The sequence below is a fragment of the Macrotis lagotis genome, chromosome 1, assembly GCF_037893015.1.
Source record: "Macrotis lagotis isolate mMagLag1 chromosome 1, bilby.v1.9.chrom.fasta, whole genome shotgun sequence".
Taxonomy (NCBI): Eukaryota; Metazoa; Chordata; class Mammalia; order Peramelemorphia; family Peramelidae; genus Macrotis; species Macrotis lagotis.
This window is the reverse complement of record NC_133658.1, coordinates 623,993,991-624,018,943: the sequence shown is the minus strand read 5'-3', so window position 1 is coordinate 624,018,943 and position 24,953 is coordinate 623,993,991. Positions and strand designations below refer to the sequence as shown.

Here is a 24,953-nt window from a genome sequence, read left to right as displayed (position 1 = left end):
TAAAGGATAAGTCCAAGACAGGAATTCTGAATTTTGTGTCTGTTAATCAATAAACATTTTGAAACACCCATTACATTCTACACATTGTACCAAGTTGGGGGATGTAAACAGTTTCAAAGATAACCTCTGATCTCAAAGAGATCAGGTTCTAATGCAACATCCAAAAACTACAAAGGAATCTATGGACACCTCAGAATAATGCTTTTGGATAAAAATAAAATAAAATAAAATGCATAAGATTGCAATGTAAACCATTCATATTGACATAACTATTTAAATATTATTAAAATAAGTTCACAAAATAAGTCATGGTTTAGAAACAGAACAAGAGAAAGATGAATTGCTTCAGAAATCTTTTTAAAACTTGGAGTCACTAGACCTTGAGGCCAATAGCCAATCTCATAAAAAAATTACATGTTTTAAGTTATGGCATATGAATGTTAAGCAGTACTATTGTCCTATAAGAAACTATGAGGGTGGCTAGGTGGTGCAGTGGATAAAGCACAGGCCTTGGAGTCAGGAGTACCTGGGTTCAAATCCGACCTCAGACACTTAATAATTACCTAGCCCTGTGGCCTTGGGCAAGCCACTTAACCCCATTGCCTTGAAAAATCTAAAAAAAAAGAAGAAACTATGAAAGGTTGGATTCTAGACAAGCATGGAAATAATTACACAAACTGGTGCTAAGTGAAGGTAGCAAAACCAAAAGAACATTGGACACATTAACAACAACATTGTGAGTTGATCAGAGCAGTTCAGAGACCTAGGACGATACTGGGAAACCTGTTATGGGCAATGCCATTCACATCCAGGTGAAAAAAAAAGAAAGCAGAATCTGAATGAAAACTAGCTTCACTTTCTTTAAAAAAAATTCTTATGTTTTTCCTTCATATCCCATGGTTTTCTTTCTTTTCTCTTACTCCTAATTCCTCATACACAAAATGACTGATATTAAATATATTAAACACAAATGTATATGTACAATATTCAATAGAATTCACACTGAGGGGAAAGGGAGAAGGGAGGGTAGAATAAAATTATGTAATCTATAAATATGCAAGTGGATGAATGTTGAAAACATTCATATCATCTAATTGGAAAAATAACATAATATCAATAAAATAAACAACAAATATATAAATGAATGAATGAATGAATGAATAAAAACATATGTTCTACATTGTCTTGGAGTAGTTTACAAAGTATGTCAACTTGGGAAAATCTTTTCCCTTCTTCTTTTGAAGTTGCTCTCATACTTCTAGTAAGTGTAACAAGACCCTCAAATCTTCACTCTCCCTCACTCCATAACTATCCCCTCTCTATTTGCCCAACCACTCCCTCCAAGTTTCCTCATTTATTAAAAAAATAAGGAAGATGAAAGTATGTATTTCTATGTCTACAATGAGGATCAAATTAAATAATGGACATGAGAAAGTTTTCAAAGGTTACCTATTACTATCCTTAACATGATGAATTCAGGCCCTCATCATATCTAAGCAAAATTATTTCAAGAGATTTATAAATTGCCATTCTGCTTGCAATCTGTAATTTAGCCTCTGGAAAGTTGCCAAAATAAAATACAAACTTCCCACTTGGCATTCAAAATCTGCTCCCACTTACCTTTGCATATACATATATATATATATATATATATATATGTAGTTCATGTTACTTCCTTTTATAAACTCTAAATTCCATTCAAACTAGCTTATGTGTTTCCTGTACTCAACATTTCATCTTCCATAGGCTATTTCTATTCCTAGAAAGCACACCCTCCTTATCTTCATTAAATGTGCTGGAACTTTCACAGGCACCTCAAACAACAGGATCAAAGAAAACTCAGATAATTCAACTGAATCTATCAATTAACCAACAGCCTAATATATGCATTAAGGGATTTTTGTATAACTCAACGTGTGAACTAGTCATTGATTCTTGTTCTTTGTTATTGAAGAAGACCAAAATGAGATCATATTAGAGACTAGTGATAGGGTATACAACTATGGCTAATCAGACAATGCAAGGTCAGGTACAAATAGTCCATGGGAACACCTGGGGTGTGTTACTCTAAACTTATTTTATCTAGTGTTTCCTTTGAGCTGTTTCAATTTTACTTTGCTCATAGAGAATAGCAGAATCAGTTCCAAAGTCCATAAGAGAGAACTTCAGGGTGGCCTTGTATCACTTCTTCTGACCTCCCTGTGAGCATTAGCCCTATGTAAGCTCTCCATAAAATGATCTTTTGGGCAAGCATATATTTGGCAGTAGAGTAATGTGACCAGCCCATAGTAGTTGCACTCTCTGTAGTGATGGTGGAATACTCGGCAGTTTAGTTTAAGAAATGGCCTCAGTATCTGAGTATCTCCTCCTGTCAGGTGATCTTAAGACTCTTCCTAAGATTCTAAGCCATTAATCAGTTTCTTGAGGATGGCAGGTTTTGGGGCACTAGATTAAAGAAAATGATATATAGGCAATGTTTTGTGAATGACTAAAAAAATAACTCATACAGCCCTGGGTCTATGATAAAAATAGCAATAGCAGAGGACTTCAACCTTGGGAGTTGTTGATTCCAGAGTTGGAACCAGGCCCCTGAGACTATTACAAAATAGAACAATTATTCACTCAATAATTAGGCATTAATTACTAGTCATGCACTTGACTAGCTCTCTCTTAGTCATATGGCTAATGCCACCTTTATTAGTAGAAGATACTTCTCAAATCTATCTCTAAAGGAGTATAATAACAATTCCTTCCAAATATAGCTGAAATACACAAACAACTTGTATCCACCCCAATCTATAAACATCAAAAATGAACAAACAAAAAAATATTATTGTTTGAAGAGAAAAGAGGGTTGCCAGAAAGTCCCAGGTGAATTAGAAGTAACATTATCAATTAAATAATTTGTGAACAACCTGCCTGTAAACACTATAAGAAATCTTTGAGTATTACAAAGTCTGTGACTCAGTTCTACTTTCATGACTTATTCACTTATTGTAAATTTAAAAACAAAGCCCCAAAGCCTGACAGTCCTAAAGTATTTAATATGCACATGGAACATTGCTTTCTATTTAAAACACACAAAAAATAAAATAATGTCAAGAACTAATCTTTTAAGATGTGACATTTTTCAGGGAGACATTTAAAGGTCATTATATTTCAGTCTAGATTTAAATCACTAAAAAGAAATATGTATGGCTTGTAACTTATAGAAGTTCAACAAAAACATTTTATTAATCATTTTGTCAATAAATGACAACAAATTATATAGAGCCATCAAAAAAGCATATTAAATAGTTCCTTCAATTCATAGAACCTTTATCCAATAATATTAAAAATCATTTGGACTCAATATGTAAAATTTTGAATTAAAAAATAAGGAAACAAAGAAACTTAAGGCATCAAGATTGAATCTGGCTATCACATTGAACCAATGGAAGCAATACCTAAATATGCTTTGGGGCATTTCAGATAAGACAAATTTACCATTAATATATCAAAGAGAAGATTGTGTTTGAATACTCTAAAAGATTTTAGTGACATACAGAAAGCAAAGAGGAATGTGAAAAATATGTTTAAAGTGATTAATACCTGGTCTGCATTATTACTAATGTATATCTACAAAATTATAAGATGAATCATAACAGATTTGGAAAATACCCCGCCAATTCTGAAGTTTGCAAGTAGGCATCTTTAAGATACATGAGATAAAAAGCTTTCAAAGTATGAAGATTTGAGCAAGGAGATCTAAACAAGTGGGAATAAAATGCAATGTATATATCATTCCTGTTATTAAGTCTGTGAGTTGTTCTTTCTGTGATCCTATAGAAAATGAGTTTTCATCTTAATATTTTATTAAACTTCAAAAAATAACTTTTTCCATCTATGTAAATTGTTCATGGAACAGTGAATATAAAAGTATAAGAGCAGTATAGAAACTTGTTCCAAGATTGTTTCTATCTGAAAAGTATCAAAAAAGATGAGAATGAGTTAAAAATAATGAGATATTATAGCACTTCATCATTTATAAATTCATTTACAAAATACCAGGTATTTTAGATAGTATAAGTATTCTTATCCCTGTTTTATGGTTGAAAATATATACAGGAAACAGAAGCAAATGACCTTCCCAACTTAGTAAGTTGGAGGGACAGGATTAGAAGCCTTTCCTCATTTTAAATCCAGAGTTTATTTCAGCCTAACTCTGATCCTACGATAAAAAGCAAGATGACAATTATAAAGCAGAAAGCAATACTGATGAGGGTAAAAAACAGAGGAATTCAAAATAATTATAATAAGTCTTTTAGGAGACAGAGACAGAGACAACATACTGAATTTCCATCACCATCTATATAGAATAAGAGGAGAGAATTTAAAATCATAGGTTTGGCATTATGAAAAAAGGGAAAACAACCTCACCATGGGGATTTTCAGATTGTAATGTGATACTGAAGGAGGTAATAGAATCTACTTCACAGGAGGTCTTTTAAAATGGGCTGATTCTCCATCTGTCTTGGGTTGAGTATAGTCCAATTGGCAAGGTAAGCTCCAATTATCCTCTCAAGATCCCTCTGTCCAGTTTCTAGGCTACAGATCAGTAGGTTTTTGGGTCTGACATTATCTTTATAAGATATTTGTGCAGACATCCCCCATATCTTTGCATAAAAATATATTTAATATTTTAATAACATTTTCAAATGACAGCACTGTTTTGACTAGTACCTTTTTGTGCTCTGAAATTAACTTCAAATTCTGTAATTCAGTATTTGAAAACAGATACCAGATGAATCTTCTTCCCACATGTAATCATCATTTTTTTTAATAATAGCAGTCTGCTACTCCCTAAAATGCAAATTAAAGTGTACAGTCAGAAATCTTCTAAATGTTTTGAATGTGATGGAATTAAATTTCTACTAGAAAATCAAAGATAAGCAGACTTTGATTCTAATTCATCTTTGTTTTAAGTAAACTCAAACCCCTATTTAATTTAAATATCAAGAATGGTCTCAGTCTTTTTCTAATCATCTTAGATATATAGAATATTCTCTTCTTGGAACATGGAATAGAACTTTAACAAAACAATATACTTTTATGAAAAAAACAGTTCATTTTTAGAATTTGGTTCCCAAAATAATGAAGGAATGTTAAGCAAATAAAATTTTAAGAACAAACATTTGTAAACAAAAACCGGTATAGACAGGAATTAGATCCTAATAATCTTTCCTATTTCAAAAACGATTTCAATACATTTAAATATTATATTACAATTATTGACTTTTAAAACAAATAAGAAACTTCCTTGTATGAAAAACAAACTTCCTATCTTTCAAGAAAGTTAACATGGGGCAGCTAGGTGGCCCAGTGGATAGAGCACCAGCCCTGGAGTCAGGAGTACCTGAGTTCAAATCCGAACTCAGACATTAATAATTACCTAGCTGTGTAGCCTTAGGCAAGCCACTTAACCGCACTGCCTTGCAAAAACTAAGAAACAAAAAATTAAAAAAGAAAGTTAACATGATGGTCCAAGAGATCACAATTAAATTCTATCTGGGTTCAAATATGAACCCTGAAATGTTGCCCTAACATATATTAGGGGGAAAAATAGTACACTTTACAAAAACATTCTTCTCTTTCTCCATTTCAAATGTAAAAGCCTCTAAGCATCATCTAGGAAATACTACTGACTTTGAGCAAAAAGATAATGCAACCTGTAAGGAGATATAACAATGATTGCCATTACAGCAGCATGTAACCTTTGTTTTATCATGAATTGCTTTGGTAGACTTATGAAGCATGGCTCCTTTTCAAAATGCTTTTAAATTCATGAATTAAAATATATAGGATTACAGAGGAAACTAAATATATTGAAATAAAGATGGAATTTTTCTCATCCAAGTTCAAAGATTCCCTGAAATCTGTCTATGAACACCTTTAGAGGTCTTTGAAGCCCAGGTTAAGAAACTCTGCTCTAGGATTTCCTTTTGTTTCTGTGTGAAACCAGCATCACAATTCACACAATTTCAATTGATTCATAAATCAGCAAGAACTCATTAAGGCACATTGGAGATGCAGAGAGAAAAATGAAACAACTTGTGCCTCAGGGAGATTATACCCTATGGTGTTGACATCATTATTATATTTAAAGTTTATATAAAATGGAGACTACATGGTAAATCTGGGGGAAAGGAGAACACTAAAAGCAAAATCTCTGACCAATCAAATATTATATTGAAGGCATTTCTCTGACTGCTTTTATTTCTATGCTCTTACCCATAAGCAAGAGATGTTTATGCATGGCAAAATTCTAGAATGCATGGTTAAATCTCTATGTTATGAGTATTTAGAAAAAGAAGTAGTTATCATTAACAGTCAGCAAAATAGATCATGACAGCTTAATCTCATTTCCTTTTTAAGTGATGTCATCTACTAATTTAGTAGATTGAAGGGAAAAAAACACAAAAATAGCATACCTAGATTTCAATAAAGAAATTCACAAAATCTTGCATTTTTTTTTTTAGGAAATATGGAGAGTTGTGGGCAATTTTTACCACTTAGGCAGATTCAGAAACTGGTTGAATGACCAGTCCTCAAAAGAAATCATAAGTCAATGTTAACTAGGCACGAAAGCTCTCACAAAATGCCTTAGAATCTATGTTTGGACCTGGGCTGTTCAAATAAAATTATCTGGGATTTAGATCAAGCCAAAGATGGCATGCTTATCAAGTATATGGACTATATATAACTGGAAAAGATAGCTAACATGATGAATGAAAATCATGATCTAAGAACATCTTGGTATAGTCAAATAAATGAATGTATCTAACAAAATTAAATTTAAGCACTAAATAAGTAGTATACAAGGGAGAGGCATAATTACAATTCCGCTTTGTGTTGTCTTTCCCCAAATGGAACTTGTGCTCCTTGAGGGTAGGAATACTCTCTTCTGTTTTTCTTTGTATCCATACTACATCTAAACAATATCTTTGTATGGAGCAGCTAGATAGTTCAGTGGATAGAATGCTAGACTTTAGAGCCAGAAAAGCTCATCTTCCTGAGTTTAAATCTAGTCTCAGCCACACTTTATCTGTGTGTCCCTGGACAAGTCATTTAACTTTGCTTGCATCAGTACCTCATTTAAAATTACCACTCTAGTATCTTTGCCAAGACAACCTCAAATAGTGTCACAAAAAGTCAGACATGATTGAAAAATGACTGAACTACAACAACAACATAATATCTTTGATTGTAGATTGATTAGGGCAGATAGGTGTGTCCTAGTTAACCGAAAATGAAAAAGACCTAAGTTAAAATCTTGCCTAGATGTGTTTCCTAACTTGCCTGTTTTAGCTTCCTCATTTCCCAGAGTTGTAGTGAAGATCAACTGAGATATTTGCAAAGCACTTTGAAAACTTCAAAGTTCTATATGTTTCTGTATCATTATTATTATTAGTTATTTATCTATGATCTCTCTAAATTTCTATGTCTGTATCTACAAATTATAAAAATAGGAGAGGAAATAAGTATTTATATAGTGATTATCATGCATTAAGTACTTTGAAAATAGATCCATTAATTCACTGTGCCACATAGGTACAAATGTATGTGTATGCACACACACATACACATATGCTCATCATAGACCATATGTGTCTGTGTCTGTGTATCCACATCTGTGTATGAGTTAGGGAAGGGAGAGAAGGAAACAAGAATTTATTAAGGACCTACTATGTGCTAGGCACTATGCTAAGCATTATATGATTTTTTTCATTTTATCTTTACAACAACTCTGGGACAGTCGACTATCTTACAGTTAAGAAAACTGAGACAGACAAAGTTTAAGTGCCTTGGAGACTCTGAAAGAAAAGATGGGAGAGAAGAGTTATTAGACCAACTACCAAACTGAAGGTCAACAGAGTCATTGTGCTGACCTGATTGCTATAGGCCTGTGAAACCTGGCCAGTCTACCAGTGTCACGTCAGGAAACTGAATCACTTCCATTTAAACTGTCTTTGGAAGATTTTGAACATCACCTGGCAGCAGAAGATACCAGATACTGAGGTCCTTTCTCGAGTTAAATTGCTAAGTATTCCAACCTTAAAACAGAGAGTGCAACTACGATGGGCTAGACATGTTGTTAGAATGCCAGACCATATGCTGGCAAAAAAAAATCTATTTTATGGAGAACTCACACAGGGCAAGTGTTCATAAAGGGGTCAGAAGAAGGGAAACTGAGACATTGGAATTGACTGTACAGCATGGGAGGCACTGGCACAGGACTGCCCAGCATGGCATGCCCTCATCAGTGAGGGGACAAAGCTATATGAGCAAGGTAGAAGTAAAGCAGCTCAAAGGAAACATGAGATATAAAAGTTTAGAGGACCCACCCCAGGTGTTCACATGGACTACTTTTGAAACATGGACTATTTATTTTTGGTCTCCTTCAATTAAAAAAAGACGAGAAACAACCAACTGACCAAGCCTCTCCCAGAATATCACACCTAGGAAGCATGTAAGGCTAGATTTCAGCTCAACTATTCCAGTTCCAATCCAATACTCTATTCACTGTGCTTCCTGGAAAGCTAATGATTTCTGAAGAAAACTGAAAATTGAATATAATTTTTAAATTGAATATAAGTCCATAATATTATATAGCATCTAAAAAAACTATTAAGCTCTTAAATTGTATTGACATAAGAAAAGTACTCAGAGTATGAACAGGTGAGAGAATATAACAGGTCTGCCTTGACCAGACTACATTTGTAAGTAGTATAATTTGGAGAAAATAAACAGGATTGTCAGAAGCTTAGAGGCCATGCCATATGAAAATCAGCTGAAGAAACAGAAAATATTTAGTTTGAAAAATAAGACAAGGTGAATATGGTAGCTATTTTGAGTATTTGAAGAACTGTCTTGGAAGAAATTAGACTTTTTCTACCTGTCTTCACAGAACTATTCTTGGAGAAAGATGGAAGTCATGGAAGTATTTTCGATGCTTGGGAAGCAGTAAATTTACTTTCAGTGAAGATCTTCTTGGATGACTATATTTGGAGGAGGAGGGTAGAAGACAAAAAAATTCAGAAAACTTATGCTCAAGGGACAAATGCCACCTTCTATCTGTTTTGTAATACCTGAGGTGTGAGTGTTTTTTATATTTTAGACAAAATTTTAATTATATTTTTTTAAAAAACTAGCTGACATTAGAAAAATAGGATTTGATTCTCTGGCTTATAAACTGTGATACCTATTATAGTGAAATTCTTTTAGAGTATGGTGTTGATGGGACTAAAGCATCTCTGAGATCTCTTAAACCTGGAACTTCTGTGAGGATTCACATAATTTTTCCAGCTAGCAGGAGAAATCCTAGGGCCCATTCATAGAATTGAAATTACCTCTAGTTATATTTTTCAGGTTTAACCCCTAACCTCTTCCACATCTTAGTCTTGTATCATTTGGTAACCTAAATGTTTCCTCATAGTTAACATAATCAGATTTTCAAACACATTTTTGTGATTAATATTAATAAGAAAACTGCAGAGAGGATGGGCAAAGAAAGTATTCAATTTATTTGGGGTTTGTTATTTTCTGCCTAATTTACAGGCTCAAAATTCTTGGCTACCAGTACATCCAGTGTAAGAGAAAAAGCAAAAATTTGGCTTCTCAAAAATGCCACAATTAACTTCTACCTCTCAACATTCAAGTACAAACAAGCAGAGAAAATTTCAGGTTTTTAAGGCTGATTTCTTTTTTTTTCCTTCCCTTTAAAAATTTATTTTTTTGCATTTTGAGTTCTAAATTTTCTTCCTCCTTCTAGCCCCTCCCTGACCAACTGAGCAGTCAAGTAATATGAAATCAATTATACATGTGAAATAAAGCAAAGCATATTTCCATGTTAATTATATTACAAAATCTAAGAAAAATAAAGTAGAAAAAATTATATTTCAATTTATACTCAGATCATCAATTCTCTCTCAGGAGGTGGATAGTATTTTTCATCACAGGTCCTTGGGAATGATCTTGGCTCACTGTATTAAGTACAGGGTATGTTTTTCATAGTTGATGATCTTTATAATATAATATAATGTAATTATAATATAATAATAATATAATATAATATGACATGACACGATATGATATGACACGATATGATATGATATGATATGATACAATTAATATAACATAATATAATATAATATAATATTATGGTTCTGTTCATTATATTCTTTATCAGTTCATATGTCTTTCTAATTTTTTTGAAACCATCCTCTTTGTCATTTCTTATAGAACAAAAGTATTCCTTCACAATTGTATATCATAACTTATTCAGTCATTACCCAGTTGATGGGCATCTTTTGAATATCCAATTCTTTACCTCCACAAAAAAAAGAGTTTTTAAGGCTAAGTTTTATCTTTTTTAGAGGAAGGAGTTAAAATAAAAGCATTTCTTCTTCTTTTGACATTAACTATAATTTTTACAACTTAAAATTGCATCTTGGTATTTATCATAGACTAATATTAGACCTTTGCTTTTACTTTAACCTAAATCCCCTCCCTTTCAATAACCTGACCAAAGGTTAAGGGAGCTAGCCTTTTGTATGAAAGAAAAAGGTTTTTAATGACTATCTAAATTATTCTACTTGGCCTTCTGCACCTTGCCTGAGTGCAATATACACTGAGTCCTTTTCTATAAACTAAACATTAAATCAGCAGTTTTTAAAATGTGACTGAATACACAAGAGCAAAATTGCAAAGTAGGGTATTTCTAACAATGTTCATTATACCAACCCTTTTTAAACTACCTGACCCAAACTTGAACCTCCATAGCTCATATGACCACAACTGGCTCCAATTATTCTCTTAATCTAAATAAAGAGAAAGAATGGATCATAAAGCAGTACCAAACAACTAACTGAAAAATTTCTAGAGGAGGAAAAAAAAGGTACCCAAACTATTATTCTTTGTTTTCAAAGGCTATTCTATTGCCAATGAGAGATGATCACCCCATTACGTAGTCAGCTTAATTCTGAAAAAATGCCTCAATCTGAGGCTGATCAACTTCCTATTTCTCTTCATCAGTTATATGATTAAAAAATCAATAGTGAAACCAGAATCCATCTTATAAAAAAGACTACATTAATGATTTAACTAAAAGTGATGACCAATCTCTACATCATCCACATTCTATTATCTATCTTCCTGATAGCCCAAAATTTTCTTCTTTGGAACTAAGCTAACTCAGGTTAAGATTAAACTATGATAAAAATGCACTAAATAGTTTCAAAGCAAATGACATTTAGAATCCCATATCACATTGGTTCAGACTCACTCATTCTGAAAGTCAAAGTGGTATCCTGGAAGAAACAGAGGACTTAGAATCAGGAATCTATGTTAGTCTTATTTTATAAATACTCCTAGTGAGCCTTAGACAAGTTCTCCCTAAGTCTCAGTCTCCTCACCTATAAAATGGAAAAGTACCTACCCCACAGGTAGCTATGAAGAGCAAATAAAATCATTTTATAAAGTTTAAGGCACTAAGCAAATGCTTGATATTGTAAAAGATGTTGATAAATCTTTGAGGAAATGACTCTTCTCATTTGGAATTTTGTCCAAAGGGCAACAAAAATATTCATACCCTTTGATCAAGTAATACCACTACTACTGGGTCTAAAGCCTGAAGAGATTATGAAAAAGGCTAAAAACATCATTTGTACAGAAATATTTGTAGCAGCCCCTGTTTGTTGGTGGCAAAGAATTAGAAATTAAGTGAATGTCCTTCAATTGGGGAATGGCTTAACAAACTGTGGTATATGTATGTGATGGAACACTATTGTTCTATTAGAAACCAGGAGAGGTGGGAATTCAGGGAAGCCTGAAAGGATTTGCATGAACTGATGTTGAGTAAGATGAGCAGAACTAGAAAAACATTGTATAGCCTAACAGGAACATGAGGGCGATGATCAACATTAATAGACTTAATCATTTCATCAGTGAAACAATCAGGCACAATATGGGATATCTGCAAAGGACAATGCCATCTGTATCCAGAGGAAGAATTGTGGAGTTTGCACAAAGACCAAATACTTCTAATTAAAAAGAAAAGTTATCTTATTATGCAATTTTGCTATCTCTTATACTTTATGTTTCTGCCATAAGGATATGATTTCTCTCTCATCACATCCAATGTAGATCAGTGCATACCATGGAAACAATGTGAAGACTAAAAGACTGCCTTCTGTGGGGGATGGGGAGAGGAAAGCAAGATTAGGGGGGAAATTGTAAAATTCAAAATAAATAAAATCCTTCTTAAAAAAAAGAAAGAAATGCCTGCTCTCCAGGTAAGGTTATCTTTTAGAGCAACAAAAATAGAACTGTGGGATTTGTTTTTTTTTCCTAATCTATTGACAATAGCAGAATGAACAAACATTCTATTTTAAAAGAGGCCTCCACCGTTTTAGAGATTTCCTCCCACAAGAGGGAATTCGGATAAGACTAAGTAAGCACAGATAAAGTAATGCCCCACAGCACAGCAGCAAAATTGATAATTAGAAAATTTTTTTGACCTTAAGGATTGTACTGATGCCCACTGATTGTGTGTTCCAATTGGACCTAAAAAGCTATAAAAAAACACCTAAATTATACATCAAGATGTTATAGTAGCTCCCAAAGCAAAGTCTTCCATATAAAGTAATAAATTTGTTTAGAGGGCAGCTAAGTAGAGGTATGGATAGAGCACTGACCTTGGAATCAAGAGGACAGGAGTTTGAATCCAGCCTCAGATATTTGTCTCTTACTGTGTGACCTAGGTCAAGTCACTTAACCCTAATTGCCTCACATACAGCACCATCTTCAGTTGTCCTGATTCATATCTGGTCACTGGACCCAGATGACTCTAGAAGAGAAAGTGAGCCTGGTGATTTACTACCCCACTCAACTCAAATCCAATGCACGGCTTGTTGAGGCCTCACCTCCCTGATGTCATAGTCTTCTTCGAAAATGAAGAGCAAACATTATTTTGTAATGAATTTGCTCATCTTTCAATCTGGCTACTCACTTTCTGATGACTAGTCTTATACACCTCAGGGTGGGTAAATTTCTTTCTAGGCTCTGTTGGAACCCAGGCTGGCAAACTCCCATAAAAATTACATTCTGTGTTATAGAGGAAGACTATGTGGCCTTCAAGGTAAGCCTTGCCTGAGGGCACACTGGCAGTAAATGACAGAGCTGGGATTTGAACCCAGGCTTTATGAAGTCAGATCCAGAGATATTCCCATTACACGTGGTTCATGCTTCCTTGAATGATGATATTTAGGGTTGGAAAGTTCAACAATAATTAGGAAAATCTGCAGAGAATGAAATTATCAGTCTTCTCTTCTAAAAACACTTCTCTCTAAGGTCTATCTCTTTGTTTGTTTATTCCCATCCTCTTTTGTATTTTTTGGCCTTTTAGAAGTTTTATTGATGTGCTTTGTTTTTACATTACACTTAACAGAGTAGCATTGATGAGTATTTTCTCAACACAGTAAAACAATAAGACTAATAATAAGTGACCTCACCTGAAAGTACCTGTAACATTTCAAATCTATAGATTCCTATTCCCTAATATTTATATACAGAGAGAGAGAGAGAGAGAGAGAGAGAGAGAGAGAGAGAGAAAGAGAGAGAGAGAGAGAGAGAAATAATTTTTTAAACATTAATAGGAGGGGGCAGAGCCAAGACAGCAGCAGAATAGTCTTTCCTAGGAGTTCTTTCCAAAATATTTCAAAAACCTTAAAATTATGAATCTCAATTTTGGACAGACAGAACCCACAGAAAAAATGTATTGAGGCAATTCTCCAGATAACCTGGAAGATCATGGGAAGCCTCTGTTCCATGGTGGTGGAGGGGACAGCTGCACACTGGAGCAAAGAACTCTAGCCTTTTGGGAACATCCCATGGAACATCTAGGTCCCTGGGAGTGCTAACTCCTAGCAGCAGAAGCAGTTTCCTGACCTGCCAGCCCGGGAAGCACCAAGCACAACTTGGAAGATCAGTGGGGAAACTTGCACCAGAGTAATCACAAAGCCCAGGCCAATGTGGCCCTCTTCAGTGCAGCTACAGGTCCCAGCAAATGGAAGCAGGCCTGTGGAACCTCCCAGCAGGAGCTGCCCCACAGCTGTTCTCAGAGTGCTCAGCCCATGGGACGTCTATCCTCTGTCCCTGGGACAGGACTCTGGGGCTTTGGCCATATTCAGAGCCTGGTTGCAGTCTGGGGCCCCAGAAAGCAGGGACCCCCCTCACAGCCCCAGGGCAGAGGGGAGGGTTTATGGTCATCCATAGACCTGAGCACAGGCAGGAGAGCAGTCAGAGACTTTCATAAGACCTTGAAGGAACTGAGGTCCTTTCAGGGTGTTTCCCAGTAATACTCAAAACTCAGGAAGGGCCTCAAAACCAGGCACAGACTAGGGAAATGAGTAAACAGAAAAAAAGGAACCTGATCATAGACAAATACTTTGGTCCCATGGAGGATCAAAACACACTCAAAAGAGGAGACAGTTCTGGCTTTAGCATCTAAACACTCCAAGAAAAAATAAAAAATTGAGCTCAACCTATGATGACAGAGCTCAAAAAAGATTTTGAAAATCATATAAGGGAGGTAGAGGAAAAACTGGAAGAGAAATGAGAGAGATGCAGGAAAAAAACATGAAAACCAAGTCAACAGCTAGGCCACAGGAAATCAAAAAAAAATTCTGAAGAAAACAACGTGTTAATAACCAGTTTACTTCAAATTAAAAAAGAAGTCCAAAAAGTTAAAGAGAAGAATACCTTAAAAATCAGAATTGGTCAGATGGAAAAGGAGATAAGAAAGCTCTCAGGAGAAAACAAATACTTCAAATGTAGAATGGAGCTAAAGGAAGCTGATGACTTTGTGAGAAATCAAGACACAATAAAACAATATGAAATCAATGAAAAACTAGAAGAAAATGTGAAATATCTCACTGAAGAAAACAAATGACCTGGAAAATAGGAGAGACGATTTAAAAATTATTGGACTACCTGAAAGTCATGATCAAGAAAAGACTGTTGACTTCATTTTTAAAGAATTTGTACAGGAAAATTGTTCTTATATCCTAGAAGCAGAGGGCAAAATAGAAATATAGAGAATCCACCAAATTCTTCCTGAAAGAGATCTGGAAAAAAAAATAAGCCCCAGGAATATTATAGTCAAGTTCCAGAACTCCCAAGTCAAAGAGAAAATATAATAAGCAGCCAGAAGGAAACAATTCAAATATCATGGAGCTGCAGTCAAGATTACATAGGTTTAGCAGCACCCATATTAAGGGCTCATAGGGCTTGGAATATAATATTCCAGAAAGCAAAAGAGCTTGGAATGAAATCAAGAATCAACTACCCAGCAAAACTGAGCATCCTCTTCCAAGGGAAAGGATGGACTTTTAATGTAAAAGGGAAATTTCAAATGTTCCTGTTGAAATGATCAGAGCTGAATAGAAAGTTTGATCTTCAAGTACAGGACTCAGAGAAGCACAGAGAGGGTAGATGGGAAGGATAAATTATGAGGGACTTAATGATGATGATCTGATGATACTGATAATACTCATATGAACCTTCTCATTTATTAGAGCAGTTAGAAGGAACATATATAGACAAGGTACAGGAGAGAGAGAGAGAGAGAGAGAGAGAGATGAATTTGATGTATAATATATTATAAAAATGAAGCCAATGGATGAAAATGTAGAGACAAAGAGAAAGGAGAGGTTGAATAGAATGAGATATTTCATGTAAAATAATCAAGAAATAGTTTTTTCAATGGTATGGAAGGGGGGAAGGCAAGGGGAAATGAGGAGCTTTGTTCTCACCAGAAATGACTCAGAGAGGAAGTAGCATATACACTCAATAGTATATAGACATCTAGAAGAAAAAGGAGAGAAGGGGGAGGGGAGGGAGAATATGGGTGATAGAGGAGAGCGTAGATCATAGGAGAGGATAGTCAGATATAACATTTTCTTTTTTACTTTTTGCTAGGTGGCAGGATTGGATGGCCTGTCTGGTACCAAGGGACTGGACAGTTGCTGGGTCTCTGAAGTGGGATGTAGTCTTGGGGCCCCCTGTTCCCAGGGTTGATGCTCTGTCTGCTGCACCACTGGGTTGCCCCACAGCATATTTTGGAAGAGGGACAGAGTGAAAGGAGAGAGAAATATATACTAAATGGTAGAAGGGAGGAATGGATGGAGGGAATGATAATCAGCAACAGCAACTATGGAAAAATATGGAAATAACTTCTCTAATGGATTTATGATAAAGAATGCAATCCACCCCAGAGACATAGTTGATGGCAACAGAACATAGACTGAAGCATATTTTTCTCTCTTTCTTTCACTTTATTTCTCAGGAGGATTTTTAATTTTATGGAGGGCGGGGGGGATTAGGTTTATGCTTATAACAATACTATTTTAGTAATGTGCAAAAAAATTGAAATATAAATTAAAATTTTAAAAATGAGAAAACAGAAAAAAGTAAACAAAAAACATTAATAGGCTATTAAACTGTTATCTAGGTTTAATAATAGGTAAGGATAAAAAATTGAATTTGAAGGAAAATAAAAGCCATTGAGAAAGGAATCCTTATAATATCTAATGAATCATTCATATTTTTAAACATTTCATGGAAAGCACAGGGTTAATGAAACTTAAAAAGGGGAAGGAAGGTTAGACTTGTTAACTTAGGATATCAAATCATGAATGCAGAAGTAAAACAAAAACCCAAGAGGAAATGAAATCTGAGTACCTGAAAAACAAATATTCAGGGGGCCACTGGGGCCTTACCTTGTTTGCTTGGTTAAGTTCTCTTTTTAATTTCTTTTTCAATGAGAAAGAAATTTTCATTATACTATGCAGCTAATTTTCCATCTTTTAACTCAATACACTAAAACAGCTTAACATACAAATTTTAATTTGTCAAATACCAAACATCTGCACTCTTGATTACAACCCTGGATTGAGTCTCAGTCTTTTCAGGCACCATATGTCATTCTTTCTCCTTGTTTATATAGTAAGACACAGGTATGAAGACACAAATACACACACACACACACAAGCATATAGATGAAGACAGAAAATCACATATGGACATAGAAAAATAAGTTGAGTGGAAGGGCTCCTACAAAAAGGCAACAGAGAGAATGACATATGAATACAAACTTGTACATATTCACTCAGTAAAAATTCATGGTAATCTGATGATTTCACAATTTACAACTTGAATTGTAAGATATAAGGATTGAAGCAAAGAGAAAATCAGTTTTTCCCCAAATATAATTATTGTATCAATAAAATAAAGTAGCAGGGTATAAAGTGGAGGTTTTAAAAACTAGTTTAAATTAATATATTTGTCCAACTATTTCATCTATCACTTTTCCACTAGTTTTCACCCTTTATGTTCCATCACCCTTCAGAAGTTACATGTTTCTTCACTCTCCCCCAACTAATTTCTATTTCCATTTATCCTCAACATTCATATCTTACCCTCCTTAATTAATGCACATACTTCCTCATCTCCTTTCAAGTAAGACAATGTCAGCTGAAAAACATACTAGGATCCAGAGTAGAGAGGTTGGACTTCTGGTTCTGGCTAGAAGTTACATGCATGAATTTAGTTGTCACAACCATTCTGGTCTTTTTATTTACTGGAATTTAATTCTTTCATTTAATTCTGTGCTTCAATGAGAATTCAAGTCATTTAATAAATTTAGAGCTGGAGGGGACCCCCCCTTTTCTTATATTGAAGAAATTGAAGCCTAAATAAGTGAAGTGACTCATTAGGGTTATAGAATTAATGAGGCAGATTCAGGATTTGAATCTAGATCCGTTAAAGTACCAATTCAGGGAAGATTTCTCCCACAATTATATTGGATGTGCTATGTGTGACAAACACCACATTACATATCAGAAAACCATCCCTGCCATCAATGAATTTATATTTTATTGGCGGCAGATAGCAGACCACATGCATACAACACACAAAAAAAAATATACAAAATCAATACAAAGAGCATACACACGTATACATTTGTGTGTATATTACATTGGAAGTATATAATGCATAGTGTAATGTATCACGAGATAAATATCACAAGAAGCAGAGATGAGCAGGAGGACATTTAAGAAATGAAAAGATATTTGAGAAAAGGCATAAAGTTACAACATATAATTATGAGAAAAAGTAAGTCGTCAGTTTGGTTGGAAGGTAAAGTCTATCAGGAATCATGTGAAACCAATCAGGAAAGTGAGATGGGAAGCAAATTGTGAAAACTGATAGATGCCCAGAAAAGAAGATGACATTTAATTCTGAAAAGTGAAGTTTCTTGAATAAGAGACCACCATGATCTATCTTGTATTTTAGGAATTTCATGGTGAGGGGGGGGGAGAGAAGGGGATAAATATCATCTGGGCAGCATGAAAAAGATTTACTGGAAAGGAAGAGTTTAATAGTTAGGAAATCAATTAGTAGCTAATTGTAGTTCAGGCAGAGGGAGCTGGGAAACTAAACGAAAATGGTCTCTACATGATAAAGAAAAGGGGAGACCTCGCAGTGTGCGGGTAGACTTGGCCATTGAGTGGCTAAAGGAAATGAATGCGAATAAAGAGTCAATGACAACTCTCCTCAGTTGTCTGTAAGGTGCTCGGTTCTTCTTCGGAAGCTAAGGCTGTGTTGAGGTGACTCCACTTCAGCCGGCAGCTAGCACCACTACAAACAAGTCTCCTCCATCCCCCGAAATGGCCGTGCCCGAGCTCGCCTGCATCTACTCCGCCTTCATCCTTCACAACGACGAAGTTACGGTCACGGAAGATAAAATTAACGCCCTCATTAAAGCAGCAGGTGTGAATGTTGAACCATTCTGGACTGGATTATTTGCAAAGGCTCTGTCTAATGTCAGTATTGGAAGTCTCATCTGCAATGTTCGAGGAGTCTGATGATGACATGGGTTTTGGTCTGTTTGACTAAATATTTTTTGTAACATTAAATAAAGGGCTTAATTCAACTAAAAAAAAAAAAGAGTCAATGACACTTCCTAAATTGAAAAATTAAGTAATAGGAAGGATGCTAGTATTCTCAAAATAAACAGGAAATGTGGAAGAAGAATAAACTTTGAGGAAAAGACAAGTTCAGGTTTTGTCATTTTGAACCTGAGATGCTCATGAGTCATTCAAGTGGAGATGTTCAACAAAGATAAAGGGAAAGAATAGGGCTTTTGAAAATGGAGATCTGAAAGGTAGTTTACAGAGATGATAACTGAATCCACAGGAGCTAATGAGAGTTGAGAGTGTAGAAAGAAGATCAACCATAGTTAGGGAGAAATACATAGATGATGATGCAGAAAAACTGGCTAAGAAACATCAGTGCAATTGAGTAAACACTATTAAGTTGGTATTGTTTTCCAGACATTGTGCTAAGCTAGCTGGGGATACATAATAAGAATAAGAAAATCGATTCCTACCCTCAAGGAGTTTACAATCTAATGATGGAAGCCAACACACAAAAGAAAGCTAAAAGTGGGGCACCTTAGAGGGTAGCTAGACTGGGGTGGCTATACATGGAAAATGGAGATCAGGTTGGAAAGTGCAGATCCTATCTTCTCTTAAAGGAGAATTTTGTGAAGAATTTAGAGCCCCACTATCCAGCCATCTGATCTGGAGAAGAGATTGATGGAACTGGAAAGTTGTTAAGTATCCAAGGCTTAGTCAGCAGCATAGTGACAAGGTTTTGAGAGATCAGTTTATAAATGATTAGTTTATGTTGGGAGGGGCATATTGCTCAATGGAGTTGAACTGCACACTCACAGTGTAGAGTGAGCTAGAAGGTCCAAATCTTGCCTTCTCATATGTATCATTTTGTCAGAGGGATGGTTAACAGTACCAGATTCTGCTGAGAAGTAAAGAAAGATGATAAATGAAAAAAAAAATCAGGGCATTTAGCAACTGAAAGATCATTGTTAATCTTGGAAAGAACAATTTCATTTCAATGATAAATGGATGCCATACTGAAAGGAGTTAAGAAAGGAATTGGGAGGTGAGAAAGCAAAAGGCAAGAAATTAACTTTTTCTTGTTTAACTGTGTGAATAAAATGAGAGCCTAATAGAGTCAAAAAAAATTTCTGGAAGAATAAAGGCCATCTGAGTATGTTTGTAGAGAACAAAGAAAGAATCAGTGGAGATGTGAAAAGTTGGGGCAAATTTTCAGGTACTGATTAAAGGGACACATTTCCAGGAGAGTTAGGATGGAATGAGAACAAAGGAAAAATTGAGGGATTAGCCTGATTAGCCTGGAATTGGAGGAGGGTCACTTCTTCAAAATGTGTGTATGAGAGAGAGAGACAGAGAAAGAGACAGAGAGACAGACAGACAGAGAGGAAGAGAGAGAGAGAGAGAGAGAGAGAGAGAGAGAGAGAGAGAGAGAAATGGTGGATGATGTTAAGAGGATTTTAGATTTTTTAATTTGAGAATAGCTACTAAAATAGATGTTTATTAACTAGTCGCTAAACTCTGTAATTTCTAGGTGATCATTTTGAGTTTATCCATCTCCTTTAAATTCAATACCCTGGGACAAAGTATTCTTCTCCCTGTCCTAGTTATAATTCTGCTATGGTCTCTTCTTCAAAACTTCTCCTCCTAAACTCACTTCAGGACAAATGAATGTTTCCAAGTTGTGAATCAATTTTAACATGGAGAAGTCTATTAAAGGATGTTATTTCCTTATTAAAAGTACAAAGTTGGTACTAAGTAATAAATTTTTTCAAATATTTTAGAAAACTCATTTGTTTGTGCCATCTTTTTTCCTCTATGAAATGAAGGCAACCATTTCTATAATGTTCTTATGTAGACATTACATGAAACAATAAATTAGTCTTGGTTGGGTTTAAAATGAAGTCATGGATAGGTAGAAGCCCCATTTAAAATAAAAAGAAAACTTTCATTTTGCCTCCTTTTCTAAATTTTATCAAATTCAATCAATCAAAAAATAAACTGCAAGTCTAATATATCTTAACAGTTTCATGGACTCCAGTTAATCAGAAGCCATCTTTCATATTGATCATAATATAAAACTAGCTGAGTTATAGAGACACATATCTGCCATTGCTTTGGCAAATACAAGCTGCCTTTAGAAAAATACAGTAATGAAATATTTTCAAAGTCAGTATGCAGATATCCCACTGCATGGCAAGTTAATGAGATGCATAGCTAGGGAGTTAGCATGCATCTCAAGAACTGGTTCTGCATAAGAAACATAGCTGATTCTGATCTCATCACCTTGGTCGTTTTTTACAGAAACATCTATCAGGAAAGAGAAGACACTCGATGTATTAAAACTTTCCAATCCACCCTCAGCTATCAGAAACAGGACAGGAGGCCATGTATTAGAGTTTGCAATACTAATAAAATATTTTTCAAGTAACATATTTAATCAGTCAAGCACTGATTATATTTGGTATAGCCAAAATTCTGAGGCTTCACCACACAGAATGCTTTGTCAACACTGTGAGAATTGTCCTGAGACATAGACTTTTTGGTTTATGCATTATGTGGTCCTAAGATGAGAATTTTCAACTTCATAGTAAATCAGCCTTGAACAAATACATGCATGGAGAAAAGTACACCATATATCAAGAAAGTAATATGTACAAGCCCCAAGGTTTGAGTGATGTTAATAAAAAGGAGTAAGATAAGAAATTATCTTGCTTGAAGAAAAAGGGTTAAAAAGTAAGGGCAGTAGGGAGTCATTAAATATTTACCACCTAAGAGAAGGTAAATGAGGTTGTCTTTGGTCAACTTCCCTAAGCAATTTTATATCAGTGCCTGGCTATAAAAAGGGTTTTAGAGTATCTAAATGTTTGGCTAAATAAACCATTTATAACTGCAGTATATGAAAACAGTTTCCTCATAGAGAAGATGAAGGAATCAATGAAGACTGATATTCTTCTTAATTCAGTTAATAATGGGGGAATTAGTTGAGGCTATAAATGTAGTTTCAAGCAACCATTGAGAACTACATTTTGGACCCTAAGGAAAGGAATGAGAGAAATGAAGAAGATAATGAAAATGAACTTTAAGGGAAACAAATATCATCTATAACATGTATAATTAAATACAGAATTATATAAGATTTTTTTAAAGTGACAAATGAGAATATTGTAGAAAGTGGAAAAGAAGCTAGGTCATGTGAATAAATAGAAGTAACAGAGAATCTCTGAGTTTGAAAATCTCTCACCCAGGAATATCCCTTTACTTCTATAACCTTCTTCTCCCACTGGTGAGATTCTTCCATTGGTGAATTCCTCCTGGTGTATCTATTTTGAAGAAGGACCCTGGTCAGTCACTTTTCATTCCTTTTCTAACTCACCTACTTTACCACCATGTCATTCACCACTGGGGTGGTGAAGCTACCTTCTCCCTCTCTTGCTTCTCAACTCCCTTTTATATATTGTCTTCCCTCAGGATGTAAATTCCTTGAGGGCAAATGCCATCTTTCTTTGTGCTTAAATTTATGTCTAGTACTTTGCAAAATGCTTGGTTTGGGGTAATACTTAATAAATGATTGTTAACTTGAACAAAAAGTCCTCATTATGACATATCTGAAAAGGGATCATTCAAGTTGCGTTTTAAGACTTCATGGAAAGAGAAGGACACTGACAAAGAATATCTATTTTTGATAACTTCAGAAAAAAATAGCTTTGGATAGTATTTTTTAAAGTGAGGAGGAGGAATCTTGCTTACAACTTTTTTACATTCATCCTGATCCTTTCCTATAGAACCACATGGAGTAAGGATACTTAGCCATCATCCTAAAAGTTCTTCAAATACCTGAAGTCACATATCTTGTCCTCTTCCTTCAACTCTTCACTTCTTCATGCTAAACATTCCCAGTTCCTTGAATCAATTCTTATCCAGCATAATGAAACCTTTCACTGCCCAGGTTGCTCCCTTTAGGATAGTCTCCAGTTTGTCAATGTCTTCTCTAAAATGTGGTTTTCAGGATCAGCATTAATGATGTTGGATGTGATCCATCAGGGACAGAAACAACAGAACTATTACAGTGCCTCCCTTCTCCTTGACATGGAGACAATTTTAGCAAAATTTAAATTTCTTGAGCAGTATTTGAGTGTGTGCTACACTACAATCTTTAGATTTCTTTTCATCTCTCCCTCTCCCCAATCTTGCCCCTCTAAAAATGAAAAATAGCAGAGGTACAAAAATGAAGCCAAAGCAAAGTGGGTAGCTTTCAAGAAATTTGGAAGGTAAGAGAAAAATATTCTTGAATTGAAAAAAGAGATGCATCCCACAGGGAAATAAAAGTGATAACAGATTATTGTGAAAAGAAAGAAGTTTAACTGTTTTTTACCTGGAGGTTTGCATAAGGCATTTTCAATATTTTCACTTAACCTTGGCAAGTACTCTCTGGGATGGGAATAGAGAAAACTGAACTAGAATAAGGAAGAAAATGGCCAAGGTGCTCTTGAACAGCTGGATGTATTTAAAGCATCAATGCTTAATGACACCCACTTGAGGGGATTAGGAATTTCCAGATATGTTTATAAATGTTGCCTTCATTCACTGCAGTTTTCTTATCTAACTGTCCTTTTTCTTTGAAGAATCACCTTGTTCTGCTACCACCTACAGGTTAATATTCCTTTTCCCCAAAGTATATGTCAGCAGCACATTAATCAAAGGAACCACCCTGTGGCCTCACAGAAAGAACAGTGCCCTTGGAATCCAGGGACCTCAGAGTCAATCCAATCTCTGCCACTTTTGAGCTGCTGCTGCATGGCCATAAGCAAGTCTCTTGCCTCTCCAAATATCAGTTTCTCCATCTGTGGAAAACACCACCTGCATTATCTACTTCCTAATATTGTTCCAAGGAAAACATTTTTAACTTAAGTAAAAATAAATTTAAGTTCTTATTATTACTATGTACCTAGAAACAAACTGGATGGTAAGGTTTAGGAGGTATGGCATGCCTTAACTTTAAAAATTACCTTGGAATTACACTGCAAATTTTTGAGGGGTTTAAGAACCATTTCCCTGGCATATTTTGAGCAGCATCTGGTCCAGTGTTTTACACAGATAATCAACTTTTAATAAACATATGTTGCATTAAAAATTAGGTACTTTGCTTTAACTCCACCAAATCCCTGGGACTTTAGGCAATGGTCTTTCCCAGAGGAAATCTCTATTCTTTCCTACAATATATTTTTGGTTCCTTTTCAGGGATGAACATTCTCTTTCTAATGACCTCTTGTAATCCAGATTCTTTCTGCTTTCTCTTCTCATTCAGTCCTAAAGAAATGAATTTTTGTTTTAAAACAATGTGGAGTGAAGAGGAAGACAGAAAATAAGCATTCATATAATGCCTACGAAGCATCAGTACTATGGCAAGTACTTTTTATAAATATTCATTTGAATCTCACCAGAACCCTTTGAGACAGGTGCTACTGCTATTGTTGCTGATGCTATTACAGTTGTTGCTATTCAGTCGTTTCAGTCATGTTGAAATCTTGGTGATACTATTTGGGGTTTTTTAGTGGTTTATCGTTCCCTTCATATTTTACCAATAAGGAAACTGAGGCAAACAGAGTTAATTGACTTCTCCAGTATCTGAGGTCAGATTTGAACTCATAAATAGGATAAGATTAGATCAAAAATATAATTTTTTCAGAAAACAGGATTTCTATGATTTCTTTTGCTGGGGAGGGAGGATAGGATCTCCCTATTTCATCTAATCTAATAGTACAGTGGCCCTTTGAAGACCCAACCCCAGTTGTGACCAGGACAGAAACTTTGCCTGGTCAACATGACTTTCTGACATGGATCAGGTTGCTGTTCCTTAGATAACCTGGTTGTTCATTCTATTCCCAAGGACTTAGCCTATGAGAGTCAGATTTACTAAGGACACCTGATTGGCCATAG

At 35.0% G+C, this 24,953-nt stretch overlaps 1 protein-coding gene across 1 annotated transcript in view; it reads right to left on the bottom strand.

The window, feature by feature from the left end:
* THSD7B (thrombospondin type 1 domain containing 7B) overlaps window positions 1-24,953 on the bottom strand; it is a 1,134,773-nt gene that overhangs the window by 1,032,693 nt on the left and 77,127 nt on the right. The gene's annotated exons all lie outside the window — the stretch shown is intronic.